Source organism: Aegilops tauschii, chromosome 6, assembly GCF_002575655.3.
Source record: "Aegilops tauschii subsp. strangulata cultivar AL8/78 chromosome 6, Aet v6.0, whole genome shotgun sequence".
Taxonomy (NCBI): domain Eukaryota; kingdom Viridiplantae; phylum Streptophyta; class Magnoliopsida; order Poales; family Poaceae; genus Aegilops; species Aegilops tauschii.
Window position 1 is genome coordinate 276307307 of NC_053040.3, and position 15960 is coordinate 276323266.

Genomic DNA, 15960 nt, shown 5'->3' on the forward strand with positions numbered 1-15960 from the left:
CCATGTGAGGAGAGCCACCCCAACATGAGTGATATGAGTGCCTCCACCATATGTGACATTGAGAGCATTTCCTATGAGAGGATGAGTGTGACCACCACTAGCCCCACACACGAGATTATGCCACACATCCTATGTGAGGTTGAGAGCATGAGTGACTCCACCTACCATATGAGTGAGAGCATCTTGCCGGGAGTGAGTGAGCCACAACACTTAGTGAGTGTGTTTTCTTCTTTGGTGCTAGGTCTCCTACATGACGACATGCCTATCCTCGATGATTCCATACCTCCAATGGAGATGACGATGGCCATGGTGGATGATGATGCACCCCCACATTCCACCACGATGAAGATGACAATGATTGGATCGTCGACACCTCACCTACAACACATGAGCGATGCTCCAAAGGTAACATAGGTGATGGTGCTTCACTTGTCCCACTAGTGGACTATATTCACAATGATTGCTTGCATGATGTTGACACACCTATTACCATACTTCATGCTAGTGCGACTTCCTCATGTCATGACTTGCCTATTTATGATGAATATGATGATGAGCATGTTGAGTTGCCTAGTTGTGATGCTATGCTCCATAGGATATCATGTGAAAATTCTTTTAGTCACATCATGTTTGACAATCCATTAACCTTGTCATATGCTATGAGTGAGATCTCCCATATTGCATCATTTCAATCTCAACATAGTAACTATGCATGCCCCATTAAAATAAATCCTATTTGCACATATGGCATAGATGACGAGATGATGGCCATTGGCTTTTGTTTCTCTTGCAATGATATTGCTATGCTTCCTTTGCAAAATTTGTGCAATTCATCTCATATGCCATGCCATGAAAATTATTATGTATCGCATGATTACATCCCTTGTGTGCACCACATGCATACCATTCCTCACAATGCTCTACATATTTCTCATGATGCATTACACATTTTGAGTCTCCATTATGCTATACATAACAACAAACCTCTCATGATGGATGACATGTTTCTATATCATGCAACTCATTTATTTGAGCATTGGATATTTTGTGCTAACCTACACATGCACGTATGCATCATAATGGATGATGTGTACATATATCACACACACACAATTTTTCCTTTGCCTTTGTTTTGTGTAGGTACTTATGCAAACTCGTCAACCTCACAATCCCATGAGTTGACAAAACAAGCTCTTGAGAGCAAGGATGACTTGGGATCACGTGGACTATCCTTACCACCGCTCACTTTGCGTCACGACTACGCGCATCTCTTCTACTTGGCTCTCACACGGCTATGGGCTATATACCAATTGTCTTTTTATACCCATTTTCCCGTGTTCACTTTGCATGTTATGCCTCTTTATATGCCTTTGCCATGCCATTGTGACCCTTACTTGCACTTACTTGTGATTCACCATTATGCTACTTCTATGTGTATTTGCATGCTTGGTGGAGATACTTCTTGCTATTGCCATGTTTACCATGTGCCACATGCTATTGTTGATTCTTGTGTTGGGAGAGTCATGATGTCCAATTGCTATTTATATATGGACTCCCGCCAATACATCGATGATATTTTGATCATATCTTGCTTTCATGCTTGTGATATGTCATGTGAATTAGTCATGACCACTATTTGCACACATGCCATGATTGCCATGATTCCTTCTAGTACGTTGCATCTTCGCACTACTAGCTTGCTTGACTTGATAACTATGATTGCTTGCTTTGTCGCATCACCCATGTTCCATTCTTACTCGCTTTCTTGGTTGATGACATATATATTCATGCCTCTCACGTGATATATCTTGATTATTGTCGCTTGTCTCCATTAGTTGCAACTCTCATATCCACTTGTAGTGAGTGCAACCATGCTATGCTTATTGATATTGGAGACTTTGGCACCTTACTTGGGATGCATGCTTGTTTGAGTGAGCCTATTGCACTTGGTTGTTCTCGCATCTTGTGCCTACATACTATGCCATGTACCCTTGTCCTTTCTTATGATAAGAATGATGAAAACACTTGTTGGGTATTTCACCACACGAATGATAGGTGTTGCATTTGCACTAACCTCATTTGTTTTTCCGAGTGTTTGTCATGTTCTTTCATTTTGAAGGATTCACAAGGCGGTACCATCACGAGACATATTGGTTATGTGAAGGCATACAATATGCGCAACTCCAACATCTTTAAGAAACTCCTAATGGTGACCTCCTTCCCCTTGAGCCATCCTCACATATGCATATTGAATGGGTCATTCTTTCATTGTTATCTCCTTCTTCTTGTCTACATGATACATCTATTGGATGGAGGAACGACATTGGAGATGGACCCTATGGACCTTCAAGTTGAGGAGTGCCACGACATTGAGCTATGGTACAACACCACCCATAACAAATTTGCATCTTATGCATGGATTGACTCACATTATGATTGCCTTATTGCATCTTGCATTTCCATGTCATCCATGATATATGAGCTTGTGCATTTCCTTAGCAAATTTGTTGTGATCCTTCTTGATGGCATATTCATACATAATGATCACATTGCCTACCATCAATTGCATGATAACATATTCATATTGAGCATCCATTGCCATATTCATGCTACTGATAAACTGTCTCACTATGACATTATTTTGCACCGTGGTTGCCTTGATCATATTCACAACACATTTGTGTGCACATTGAATGCTTTTGCTGAATGCATTACATATCATTCTACATCTTTTGGAGAAGCATCATGTGTCTTGCCACACACAATCTTGCCAAACGGACTCATACTTACTTGATGGACACTTTGTGTGCGCTAACCATTGTATTTCCGAGTGTCGCTTGTGTTTGCTCTTTTTGCATGTATACCACTCCGGAGACACCTTGGAGTACTTGGATGGCGCCATGTCTTCAACTCCGTCCAACTACAAGTACGTCCACGACAACCGTTTCCATGGTGATGACGATCACGATCCGTGATCGGATCCTTCCCAAGGGGGAGGATATGATGCGGAGCATCCTATGGACATCACCATGTCAAGAGCCACTTCGCCAAGTGACACGTGTGACATCTACTTCATGCTTACAAAGGTGAATCATCTCCTTTACACGTGTCCACTTGTACCCTTCGAGGATGGTATACTACTTGACCCCTCTCTCGTCTGCATACATAGGTGTGATCGGAGCTACACATTCTTCGAGGAGGAGCCCAAGCGGAAGAGTACAACTACACCATCCACGAGGAGAACGCACGGAAGAAGGAAGCTCGCCAAGTCCAAGGAGAAGGACGGGAAGACCGCAAGGAAGACGGAGGCGAGAAGATGGAAGAAGAAGCATAGTTCAGAGGACCCCGTGCGCACGGCCCTTTTGGACCCCGTGCGCACGGCCTATCCAGAGAGTTTCTGGATACCCCGTGCGCACGGGCCCCAAAAGACCCCATGCACACGGGACCCCCGTGCCCATGGGGCTGACTTAGCCCGTGCGCATGGGCCTACCTGCGAGTTGGCCGGGAATTGCCCCTTTTGTCCCTCCACTTCGTCCCTCACCTCCAGCCACCTATATATTTTGTCCCTGGGTCATTTGTTAGGGTTAGCAAAGTATATGAGAGACATTAGAGAGCTTTGCTCCTTGTACCCACTCCTTTAGGAGATCAAGACCTCCTAGGAGAATATCCCTAGTGGATACCAAGCCCCCACCTTGGGAAGGATCCCCATCATAGGATCATCAAGACCTCTCTCCTCATATGATTGGGATGAACTAGTACCTTGTATCTTTCCTTTGTTGTTCTTGGATCATTGTGACCTCTTGTGTGTTCTTGGATCTAGCATATGTGTGATAGGATCTAGTCAATTTGAGTGTTTTCCCTCTTTTGTGTTCTACGTGTTCTTGGGCATTTCCCCTCCAATTCGTGAAAGATCTCCATCTAGGGTTCCACCCTACAACACCTTGCACATGTGTTCTTTTAATAATGTGAGTATACCTTCTCACTACTACAGGATGCTGCTAACGCAACACTACGATCAGAGACCCTTCGACGAAACTGTGTGCGATGCAATAGTCGCAAACGGTGGTGTAAAAAACCCGTCAAAAAAGGTGCAAAACGTATGCGATGATGGATGCATCAAACACAGTTCAGATTTTAGTTTCGCGTGCGATGTAGGGCTTACGGTTTAGTTCAATTAACTATTTGCGATGAGGAGGAACAAAAGAAACGGGCAGCTAGATGAAGGTGTGTGCGATATACAACATATGGTTCACTCGGATGAAATGTTTGTGATTAGGCAACACAAAAGAAACGGTCAGCCAAATCAAGGTGTGTGCGATATATGGCATGCGGTTCACTCGGATGAACTGTTTGTGTTGAGACAAGAGAACAGAAATGGTTCAATATAACAAGATGTGTGTGATACGCGATAAACAGGTCTGTAATCAGAAATATGTGCGAAGACCGATAACAACACAGATGATTGCTGCTAATAAGACGTATGTGTTGTGTGACGGGATTGCATACAGAACTAAAACATGTATATATATACACACACTTATAAGAACATGGTTGCATAACCAAATTAAACATCCACTTACATAGGTGGCTACTACAACCATGGCATTTGCACACACCAAAGTAAACTATTACATGCATAATTACATAGGTGGCTACTATACACATAGCATTTCCACACACCAAAGTAAACTATATATTACATGCATGATTAACTAGGGTAAACGATCATCTGATCATCATCTACTTCTTGTGACGCTTGCTCTGTTCGTGGCTCGATCCGGCCTAGTCAATTTGGGTAACGAGGCACTTCCTCATGTCAATGATTCACCTGTGCATCTCGTAGCATGTGTACACGCTCTTGGCCGCGAACCTGAGGTGAGGTTCATCCAGTTGCCGCATCCAGACCCCGTCCCAGGATACGGGACGTGTTCTGTTGGCATCCTGCTTCATCTATTCATAGTATTGGTCGATGATGGCCGAGGCGAGTTCAACTAGGGAGTCCTTCTTCGTGTTACCCCAGACCCTGTAGTGCTCACGGATTTCGACAAGGTTCTTGCAGGCCAAGCTCGTAACCCCGAGCGCTTTTACATCGTCAGTGTTTTCCACCGTAGTGAACTTGTAGTCGGTCCTATTGACAAACCTGGCGAAACGGTCGGAAGGCTATGTGGCCATGCAGTAGTGGTAGATGAGGACATGATGACGGACATACAACTGGGCGACTCTGAAAGTGCTAGTTATCGACTAGAGGGGGGGGGGGTGAATAGGCGATTTTTATGAAAGTCTTAAAACACGGGGGCTTTGAAGACAAACAGTAGAACTGAACCTATTGATATGCAGCGGAAGGTAGACTACACTAGACAAGCCATAGTCAAGTAAGCAATGAAGTGAAGGTACAAAGACTATCAGCAGCTAGGTAGTATGGATCAGGATGGAAGATAGTATGAAGCCAAACAACAATAGTCTTCACACAGTGAAGACAATCACATCATGCAAGCATGCAATGACTTCACGAAGACAAACTGTAAAGTAAAGAGATGGAAAGGATAGAACCAGTTGCTTGGTGAGGACAAGGATTTGGTAGACAAGTTCCAGTTCCTGTGACAACTGTACGTCTGGTTAGGGAGGCTGAGATTTAACTCAGAAGACTGCGTCTTCACCTTATTCTCCTTGAGCTAAGAACACACAGTCCTCGCCCAATCACTCTGGTAAGTCTTCAAGGTAGACTTCCAAACCTTCACAGACTTCGTTCACTGGCAATCCACAATGGCTCTTGGATGCTCAGAACGTGACGCCTAACCGGCTGGAGGATTCACAGTCCTCAAGTGTAACAAGTCTTCAGATCACGCGGACAGAAAGACTTTAGTGATGCCTAACACTCTTTGGCTCTGGGTGTTTTGGGCTTTGTCCTCGCAAGGATCTCTCTCTCAAATGCTTCGGAGGTGGGTTGCTCTCAAACGACAAAAGCCATGCACTAACTCTAAGCAGCCACCAATTTATGGTGTTGGGGTGGGCTATTTATAGCGAGGAGGCAACCCGACTTGATTTGTCCGAAATGACCTTGGGTCACTAAGGAACTGACACGTGTCCAATGGTCAGATTTCAAACACACGTGGCAGCTTAACTTGGGCTACAAGTAAAGCTGACTCATCCAGCTCTGGATAAGATTTGCTCTCATTGTCTTCGCTTGAAAACATAGGATTTGTTTGAGCATCACATCAGTCACTCTGACTTTGTTCACTTGGACCCCACTTAACAGTATGGTGGTTCCTATGACTCAACAAAGAAGAAATGGAAACTACGAAACAACTATGTCTTCGCTCTCCATACTCTTCACGTGAATGTCTTCTCATGTCATAATCTTCACTGTGAATATCTTCATAGACCACCATTGTCTTCAATGTCTTCACACATTTTTAGGGGTCATCTCTGGTAGGTAAACCGAATCAATATGGGACTACTACCTGTGTTGTCCTGCAATTTTCACAAACACATTAGTCCCTCAACCAAGTTTCTCGTCAATACTCCAAAACCAACTAGGGTGGCACTAGATGCACTTACAATCACACCCTTTTTGGTGATTGATGACAAACTGGTTGAAGTTTTCAACGGGGGATAAAAGTATGTGAAAGTTAAGGATTAAGGGATTGTCTTCATAAGTAGTAAAAGGCTCCCCCTGAAGATGTGCATATAAGTAGTTTGCTTTCGAATGCAAATGCACATGGCAGGTTTTACTTTGTGGAGATCCTCTTCAACTTACGAAGACAATTCATCATGCATATAAAGAGATAACAAAGATAATGGCATGCATAATGAAAAATGGACATCTGCAGAATGGCCTCATGCGGAATTTATTATCACATCACAAGGTAGCAGAAAAAGTAGCAGACGACCATCGAGTTTAAGTGTTACAACTTAAAGAACCAAATGTTTCAAAAGACGAGAGTTGTAAAGACTTCGCAAAATAATGCAACCACCCATAAGGACCCGCTTGAAGACTATCAACTCATGAGCTTCTCCCCCTTTTGTCAGTAAGGACCAAAAAGGTTTGAAGACATAGAGTATCTACTCGTTCCCATCAGGAGTGGATGATGGAGCAGGGTCGGCGTTGGAGTTCGGTGGTGCAGACGGGCCTGATGCAGTGTCGAGATGCAGTGCAGCCATGGTCGGTGAAGTGGTGTCGTCTTCTTCATCGACGACTCTCGCAACAACAGTTGCAGCCAAAGATGAATGTTCAGAGTCTTCAATAGTTGGCGTGCGGCGCCAGCTTGCATTTGGTGGAGGCCTGGAATCAAACTTGAAGTCCTCAGTGAAGCCATCTTCGCGAAGATCGTATTTACGACAGAGCAGTGTGAGACTCTTCCAGGACCGCCGACAGGCTTCATGGGCAACAAACGAGTTCTTGGTGGCCAAATTTCGAATGCAATTGACATCCAACAACATACTCTGCATCTGACGCTTTAGCCAGTCATGATGCTTATAATGTTTTTGATGCAAGGCCACAAGAAGCTCTCGGTCATTGAGTACACGAGAACGCTTCCGAGGCCTTTGTGCAACCGTACTTGCAGTGGCTTCGGTGTTGGCACGATGTGGCACTCTCATATTTCCAGCCAGAGGATAAGTAGGGGTTGCACCATTGGGGACAAGAATTCCCTCCATTGGTTGCGTGAAGCTTTGGTGTTCAGTATTCTGAAGATGTAGAGGCTTCTTGGCAGGCTCGGGGTAGATGGCTTCAATGGACAAATCAACCTCAGGCAGAAAAACAAGATGGTTGCGCGTTGAGGGCTGATAATCAACAAAAGAATGGATCTTGATTAGGCGCATTACCCATGGAGCATAAAACTTCAAACCAAACAGATCAATCCCAGAAGAATCTAGTTGTCTGATAAAGAAATCCAGGGTATTGAATCTGATGCCGTTGATGATATAAAATACCAAAGTCTTCATGGCTCCTTCAAGTTTGGCTTCAGAAGAATGTCCCTTGATCGGCCATAGAGTACGCCTCAGAATCTGGTATACTGTGTGTGGAAAGTACTCGAGATCCTTTATAAAGAATTCCTTTGGGTATTCAGCATCTTGAGGCAATGGCTTCATCATATTGAGCATCTGACTCATATTTGGTTCAGGCCTTTGAAAGATACTCTGCAGTTCATCTCTATGACGCTGACAACCAGGTTCATATAACTCACCTGGAGTGGGCAGGGAAGTAAGCTCGATTATGTCTTGAGCTTTGGCTTCGTGATGTACATCACCTGACATCCACTCAAGGATCCATGTCTTCGGATCCCTGTTGTAGCCGCGAATATGAAGTGTGGCATAGAACTGCAGCAGAAGCTCTTCATTCTAGTGCTCTTTGTCTATCACAAACGACAGAAGACCAACATCCCTAAAGCAGTCAAGAGCTTCTTCAAGACAGGGTAGCCCAGCAATAGCTTCACAATCCAGACGCATGTGTGGAAAGATTCGCTCTTGATTGTACAGAATGCAGGAGTAGTAGCTTCGCTGCTGATGGCTCCAAAATCGATCGGATGAGATCTTTGGCTTCGTGTAGGGATTCTTGGCACTGTCAAAGAAGGTGTTACGTGCTCTGAAGCTGTGCACACTGAAAGAAACCGGTGTAGTTGCAGCACCAGGAAGCCGTGGCTTGAGTTTCTGAACCTGAGGCCTCTGCTCCACATGATAGTCATATTGTGGTCCAGGAGCAGTGGGAGGAACCATAATAGGCCATCTTACTATGACAAGTTGTCCACGATCAAAGGCATGTTCTATGGCGTGAGGCCTTGGAGGTGGAACAGTGGCTTCAACATCCAACATTAGCTTCAGGCTCCACATTGTCTTCAGCCATGACTGTGTCATTGGCTTCGGTGGCGTTGTTTGTGACAGCCTCAGTGTTTTCAACCTCCATTTGTTCAATAACTGGAGGGTCGGGCACAACTACATTCTCCTCGAGAATGACTTGATCAGTAGAGGGGGTGTGGCAACTCTTTCTTCTTCTCTTGCTTCTTCATTATCTTCATCGGCTGATGCAGCCGGAATGTCTTCAATGACTTTTGCTTCAGACTCAGAGACATTCGCAGTATGGGTGGCTTTAGGAAACTCTTGACGTGCAACTGAGCTTTGGTGTACTTCTCCTTCCGGAATGCTTGACTTGGTGACCTGTGGCCTGGGGCCTTTGCGAAGTCTGCGAAATGCGGGCGACGCCTTTGGTGAGGGAGTGGTCTGCACCATGTAGTTGTCGTCGTCAAGCACCGGAGTGGTGACTTGAGGTGGTGGAGTTCTGGGTGTCTCATCATGTACTGGGGTGTCTTCCTGTGGGCGCTCGGCCCATGAGTCATCCTGAGCAATTGGCGTCAATGGACGTCCAATGCTGCTAAGTTCACTGCTCGTTGGAGCAGGCGATGATACCAACTGGGGCTCGAGCTAAGGAAGGACTACATCATCATTAACATTGTCTTCATGACCAATGTCTTCAGCTGTGATGGGGTTAATAGCTGGAACTTCTTCATCTTTTGGAGCCTCTGTGGAAGCAAGCTCATGGATCACAAGACGACGCTCTTGATTGGTTGAGGCTGGAAGAGCAACAGAAATGGGTTCGACCATGAGGGGCTCAGAGGCAGCAACACGCTTTTTCTTTGAAGACTTTGTCTTCAATTTCTTCTTGGATGGGGCATCATCAGAAGTATCCTTGTGCTTGCGCTTCCTGGCTTCGGCTTCAGCTTCCCTCGTTTTCTTCAGCTCTGAAGCTGCTGAGGTGACCTTAGGCTTTGAGCCTATCATACTGGCAGGGAAGACAATGCGAGGTTCTTCCTGCCTTGGTGCTTCAGCTTGGGCCGCAGCAGTCTTCTTCTTTTGCTTGGCAGCCATTCGGGGTCGATGCCAGGACGCCCAAGAGCTTTTCGCTTTTCAGCTTCATTATGTGCTTGAACACATTTCTACGCAAAGTACTTCATGCGCTCCCGTGAGCCTTTGGCTTCTTCATGCTTCTTGTGAAATTGTTCCTTAAGATCATGCAGCATCTTCTTGAAGATCTGCACATCAAACCACACTGAGCTTGGCCATATTCTTCTTGAAATGAGCCTTCTCATAATCAATATTGTTCTTGAGTTCGGCGATTTTCTGAGCCAGAGCCAACTCATTAGCAATGGCTCCGTGGAACGTGACGCTTATGTCCACAGGCAGCTGAAGATCATCAATACTGACGCTTTGGTCATCGAACCACTCATCGATGAAGTTGTTCAGAATGTCAACATCAAAGAGGGGCAGATCGTTGAAGATCTCCGCCTCTTGCTTGCTCTTGATCAACATCTCAAGCGCTTCATCACCAAGATCTTCATCACTTGACAGATCAATGGTGTCTTCCTCGTTGCGTAGAACGGCAGCATGAGTCAGTTCTGTAAGTGCATCTAGTGCCACCCCTGGTTGGTTTTGGAGTATTGACGACAAACTTGGTTGAGGGACTAATGTGTTTGTAAGAATTACAGGATAACACGGGTAGTAGTCCCTTATTGATTCGGTTTACCTACCAGAGATGACCCCTAAAAATGTGTGAAGACATTGAAGATAGTGGTGGTCTATGAAGATATTCACACTGAAGATTATGACATGAGAAGACATTCACATGAAGACTATGGAGTGCGAAGACATAGTTGTTTCGTAGTTTCCTTTTCTTCTTTGTTGAGTCACAGGGACCACCGTACTGTTAAGTGGGGTCCAAGTGAACAAAGTCAGAGTGACTGATGTGATGCTCAACCAAATCCTATGTCTTCGAGCGAAGACAATGAGAGCAAATCTTATCCAGAGCTGGATGAGTCAGCTTTACTTGTAGCCCAAGTCAAGCTGTCGCGTGTGTTTGAAATCTGACCATTGGACACGTGTCAGTTCCTTAGTGACCCAGGGTCATTTCGGACAAATCACGTCGGGTTGCCTCCTGGCTATAAATAGCCCCCCCTACACCATAAATTGGTGGCTGCTTAGAGTTAGTGCACGGATTTTGTCGTTTGAGAGCAACCCACCTCCGAAGCATTTGAGAGAGAAATCCTTGCAAGGACAAAGCCCAAAACACCCAGAGCCAAAGAGTGTTAGGCATCACTGAAGTCTTTCTGTCTGCGTGATCTGAAGACTTGTTACACTTGAGGACTGTGAATCCTCCAGCCGGTTAGGCATCATGTTCTGAGCATCCAAGAGCCATTGTGGATTGCCAGTGAATGAAGTCTGTGAAGGTTTGGAAGTCTACCTTGAAGACTTACCAGAGTGATTGGGCGAGGACTATGTGTTCTTAGCTCAAGGGGAATAAGGTGAAGACGCGATCTTATGAGTTGAATCTTAGCCTCCCAAACCAGACGTACAGTTGTCACAGCAACTAGAACTGGTCTACCAAATCCTTGTCCTTTCCAAGCAACTGGTTCTATCCTTCCCATCTCTTTACTTTACAGTTTGTCTTCTTGAAGTCATTGCTTGCTTGCTTGATCTAATTGGATTCACTGTGTGAAGACTGTTTGCTATTTGGCTTCATACTATCTTCCATCCTGATCCATACTATCTAGCTGCTGATAGTCTTCGTGCTTCCACTTGATTGCTTACTTGACTATGGCTTGTCTAGTGTAGTCTAACTTCCGATGTATATCAATAGGTTCATTTCTACTGTTTGTCTTCAAAGCCCCCGTGTTTTGAAGACTTTCATAAAAATCGCCTATTCACCCCCCTTCCAGTCGATAACTAGCACTTTCAATTGGTATCAGAGCAAGGTGCTCCCTTGTTCTGTGTGATTCGGTTTAACCACCTGGAGTTTTAGCTATGTCGATTGCAGGGATAATCAAAGTCTCCGCTGCATGCCCTGTCTTCGATGGCACTGATTACCCCTACTGGAAGAATAAGATGCGTATGCAACTTGAAGCCATTGACGTCGACCTCTGGTATGTCATCAAGAATGGAGTTCCCAAGGTCGGTGAAGGTGTCACCGCTGATGATGTCAAGAGGTTCATTCAACTGGACTCAACCACCAAGAACATCATTTGTGGTCATTTGACCAAAGGACAATATGGCCGTGTGAGTGCTCTGGAAACTGCGAAGCTAGTCTGGGACTGGCTCTCCAAGGTCAACGAAGGCATCTCAACCCAGAGAGACTCAAGGATTGATGTTGTTCGCAACCTCTTCAACCGCTTCAAGAGAAACGACAATGAGAATGTCCAACTCACGTTTGATTGCCTCACTGATATCACAAATGAGCTTCGCGCACTCGGCGCCACTGAGATCACCAAGCACGAAATTGTCAAGATGCTTCTGAGATCACTTGACAGCTCATTCGACACCCTGGCCCTGATGATTCAAGAACGCCCTGACTTCAAGACTCTTGATCCGTCTGACATACTTGAGAGGCTCAACACACATGAGTTCCAGTTATCTGAGAAAAGAGATATCTATGGTCCCAACTATGGCCGAACTCATGCTTTGAAGGCAAAGGTTGTTTCCTCATCTGAAGAAGAATCTGACTGCAGTTCTAAGGATCCTAAAGACATTGGAAAGGAGCTTTCTATGCTTGTGAAGAAGTCCCAGAAGTTCACCAAGAAGAAAGGCTTCAGAAAGTCTTCAAGATCCAGCTCAAGAAATGATGAAGCTTCCACTCATGATCACAAGAAGAGAACATGCCACAAATGCAAGAAACCTGGTCACTACATCTCTGAATGTCCACAGTGGGACAATGAGACCAAGAAGAAGAAGAAGAGCAAGGAATATGATTCTGATGACAACAAGAAGAAGAAATCTTCAAAGTACTCTTCCAAGTCTTCGTCGAAGTCTTCATCACACAAGAAGAGCTCATCTAGCAAGGCTCGTGCATTTGTTGGCAATGAGATGGATTCAGAGGAGGAGTCTGCTTCTGAGGAGGCAGAGGTGGAGTCTGAAGAGGAATCCGATTCAGGCGTGGCAAGCCTGGCTCTAACTTCAGCATATGTTGCCAAGTCCATCTTCAACATTGAAGACAATGGCCTCGTCACCAACGCTGATGCTAATGATGAGGATGACTCTGCTCCCACCTACTGCTTCATGGCACGTGGTGCCAAGGTAAACTCATGCGATGCTTACTTTCAAACATCAAGTGAAGATGACTCTGAATGTGAATCTAAACCTAGCTACAAAACACTTGCTAAAATTGCAACTGAACAACAAAATGCTATGGAACATATTCAAAAGTTGCTAGACAAAAGCGATGACCTGTTGGACGCGGAAATGACCTGAACTCAGTCCTTAATTGAAGACATTAAAAATCTTCATGTTAAGTACGAGGAACTTGAAAGTCGTCATGAAACGCTCTCAACTAGTCATGAAAAGCTCTCCTATGATTATCTTCAACGGAAGCAAGAGCTTGAGAACTTGAGATCGGCTCATGAAGATCTTCAAAAGGAGAACGAGTGCTCAACAGATCAGTTCCGCTCAAGAAGGATTTGAACCACCATGTCTAAAATGTCTTGAGCGTGATAATGCTGTCTCTATTGCTGAGTGTTCTACTGCTGCTACTGTTGCAATGTCTCCAACTGCTGATGTGGTAACTAACCCCTCTGCTGAGGATACCACTACTATTGCTGATGAGAATGCCAGGCCGAAGACATTGCTTGAGACATGAATGTACAAAAGTCTCAAAGGGTATCAGACACTATGTGATGTCCTCAAGAAACATATTCTGAGCCGAAACCCTAGGAAAGAGGGTGTAGGGTTCGAGAGGAAAATGAATGTTGATGGTTCTTACTGGAAGCCTGAGGAGTACCCCAAAACCACATGGGTTGCTGCAAAGGGACTTTCAGTGGATCCATCTACCTTATCTGGCTTCACCTGTGCTAACCCAATTATCATTGATGAATCCTTTGACGCAAACTATAAATTGTTTAAGAATTAGAATGGTGAAGTGTTTGCCAGGTATATTGGTACTAATTGCAGGAATGGACCACCTTTGAAGAAGATCTGGGTGCCCAAACATTGTCTTGAGAATCTTCCTGTGAATGTCATCATGACACCACCTGGGAAGAAGACAAACCCCAGACCAAAGGCTTCATATGGTCCAAAGGCTTCATACAGACACAGGACTCACCGGAGTCACCCTAACGCCAATGTTTTGTAGGGAAATCATAATCAGACTTATGAATATGAGCGTGTTTCGTCAAACCGCTATGTTCATAAGACCAAAAACTATTCTGCTTATTCTTATGAGTATTATTCACCACCTGCAAGGCTATTTGCTAGGGCTACAAAGCCGAAGTTCTCAGGTGATGCACTTAGACTCATTGCTTCTAAGCCACCCCTGAAGACGCGGGTGGTTAAGAAAAATTAACTCTCTTTTGCAAGGAAAGGTCTCTAGCCGGAAATCAAAGGCATCTGATGCTTATGCTGGGGACCTAAAACATCTTGTGGGGTGCAAGATAAAATGCCCAAATGGTCTTATTATGTATTTCGTCCCAGGATTCCTTAACAAACATCCTATTTATCCTAACCAAGACGTGAACTTTCATAATCCACTTGTTCGTCAAATGTTTATGCTTCACAATACCCTTGGTGAAGCCTATCCCCCAAACTGCACTGTAGGGTATGACACCAAAGGCTTCAGAATGGATTATGGACAGTGGATCCACTAGCACATGACTGGTGATTGAAGTCTTCTCATGGATTCAACCCTACGTCCATCTGACAAAAGTCACATCACATTTGCTGACACTGGTAAAAGCAAGGTATTGGGTCTAGGTAGAGTTGCAATCTCAAACGACCAGCACATGGATAAAGTGATGCTTGTTGAATCCCTTGGTTTCAACTTGATGTCTATCTCAATGCTTTGTGATCTGAACATGATTGTGATATTTGGAAAATATCGTTGCCTTGTGCTTATGGAATCTGACAAATCTCTAGTCTTTGAAGGGTATCGAAAAGACGATCTGTACATGGTAGATTGCTCAGCAGGACCACAGTTGGCCGTATGTCTTCTAGCAAAAGCTTCAGAGTGCTGGCTCTGGCATCGAAGGCTAGGGCATGCTGGCATGAGGAACTTGTACACTCTCGCGAAGAAGAAGCATGTCGTAGGCATCAAGGGCGTGAAGTTAAAGAAGGATCATCTATGTGGTGCATGCGAAGTTGGGAAGATGACTAGGGCCAAGCATCCCTCGAAGACAATCATGACGATGTCACGTCCCTTCGAGCTGCTTCACATGGACTTATTCGGCCCTACTCACTACTCTACACTTACTACCACTGCTTGCCTCTATGGCTTCGTCATGGTTGACGATTACTCTAGATATACATGGGTGCACATAATTCTCTACAAGAATGAAGTGCAGGATGTCTTCACACGATTCGCCAACCGTGCCATGACGAACTATGGCATCAAGATCAAGCACATCAGAAGTGACAATGACACAAAATTCAAGAACACTGGCCTCGACACCTATCTTGATACATTAAGCATCACTCATGAGTTCTCAGCTCCATACACACCTCAGCAGAATGGCGTCGTGGAGCGCAAGAATAGAACCCTCATTGAGATGGCACGGACAATGCTTGATGAGTACAAGACTCCAAGAAAATTCTGGCCTGAAGCCATTGACACTGCATGTCACGTCATCAACCGTGTTTATATTTACAAGCTTCTAAAGAAGACATCCTATGAGCTACTAACTGGTAAGAAGCCAAACGTCAGCTACTTCAGAGTATTTGGTGCTAGGTGCTGGATCAAGGATCCACATCACACTTCAAAATTTGCACCGAAAGCACAGGAAGGTTTTATGCTTGGCTACAGAAAGGATTCGCACTCCTACAGAGTCTTCAACCTCTTTCACTATAAAGTGGTTGAAACTGTGGATGTGCGGTTCGATGAGACTAACGGCTCGCAAAGAGAGAACCTGCCAAATGTGCTAGATGAAGCTTCACCAAGTGAATCTATCAAGCTTATGGGCACTGGAGAAATCATACCTTCAGAGGCACAAGCTG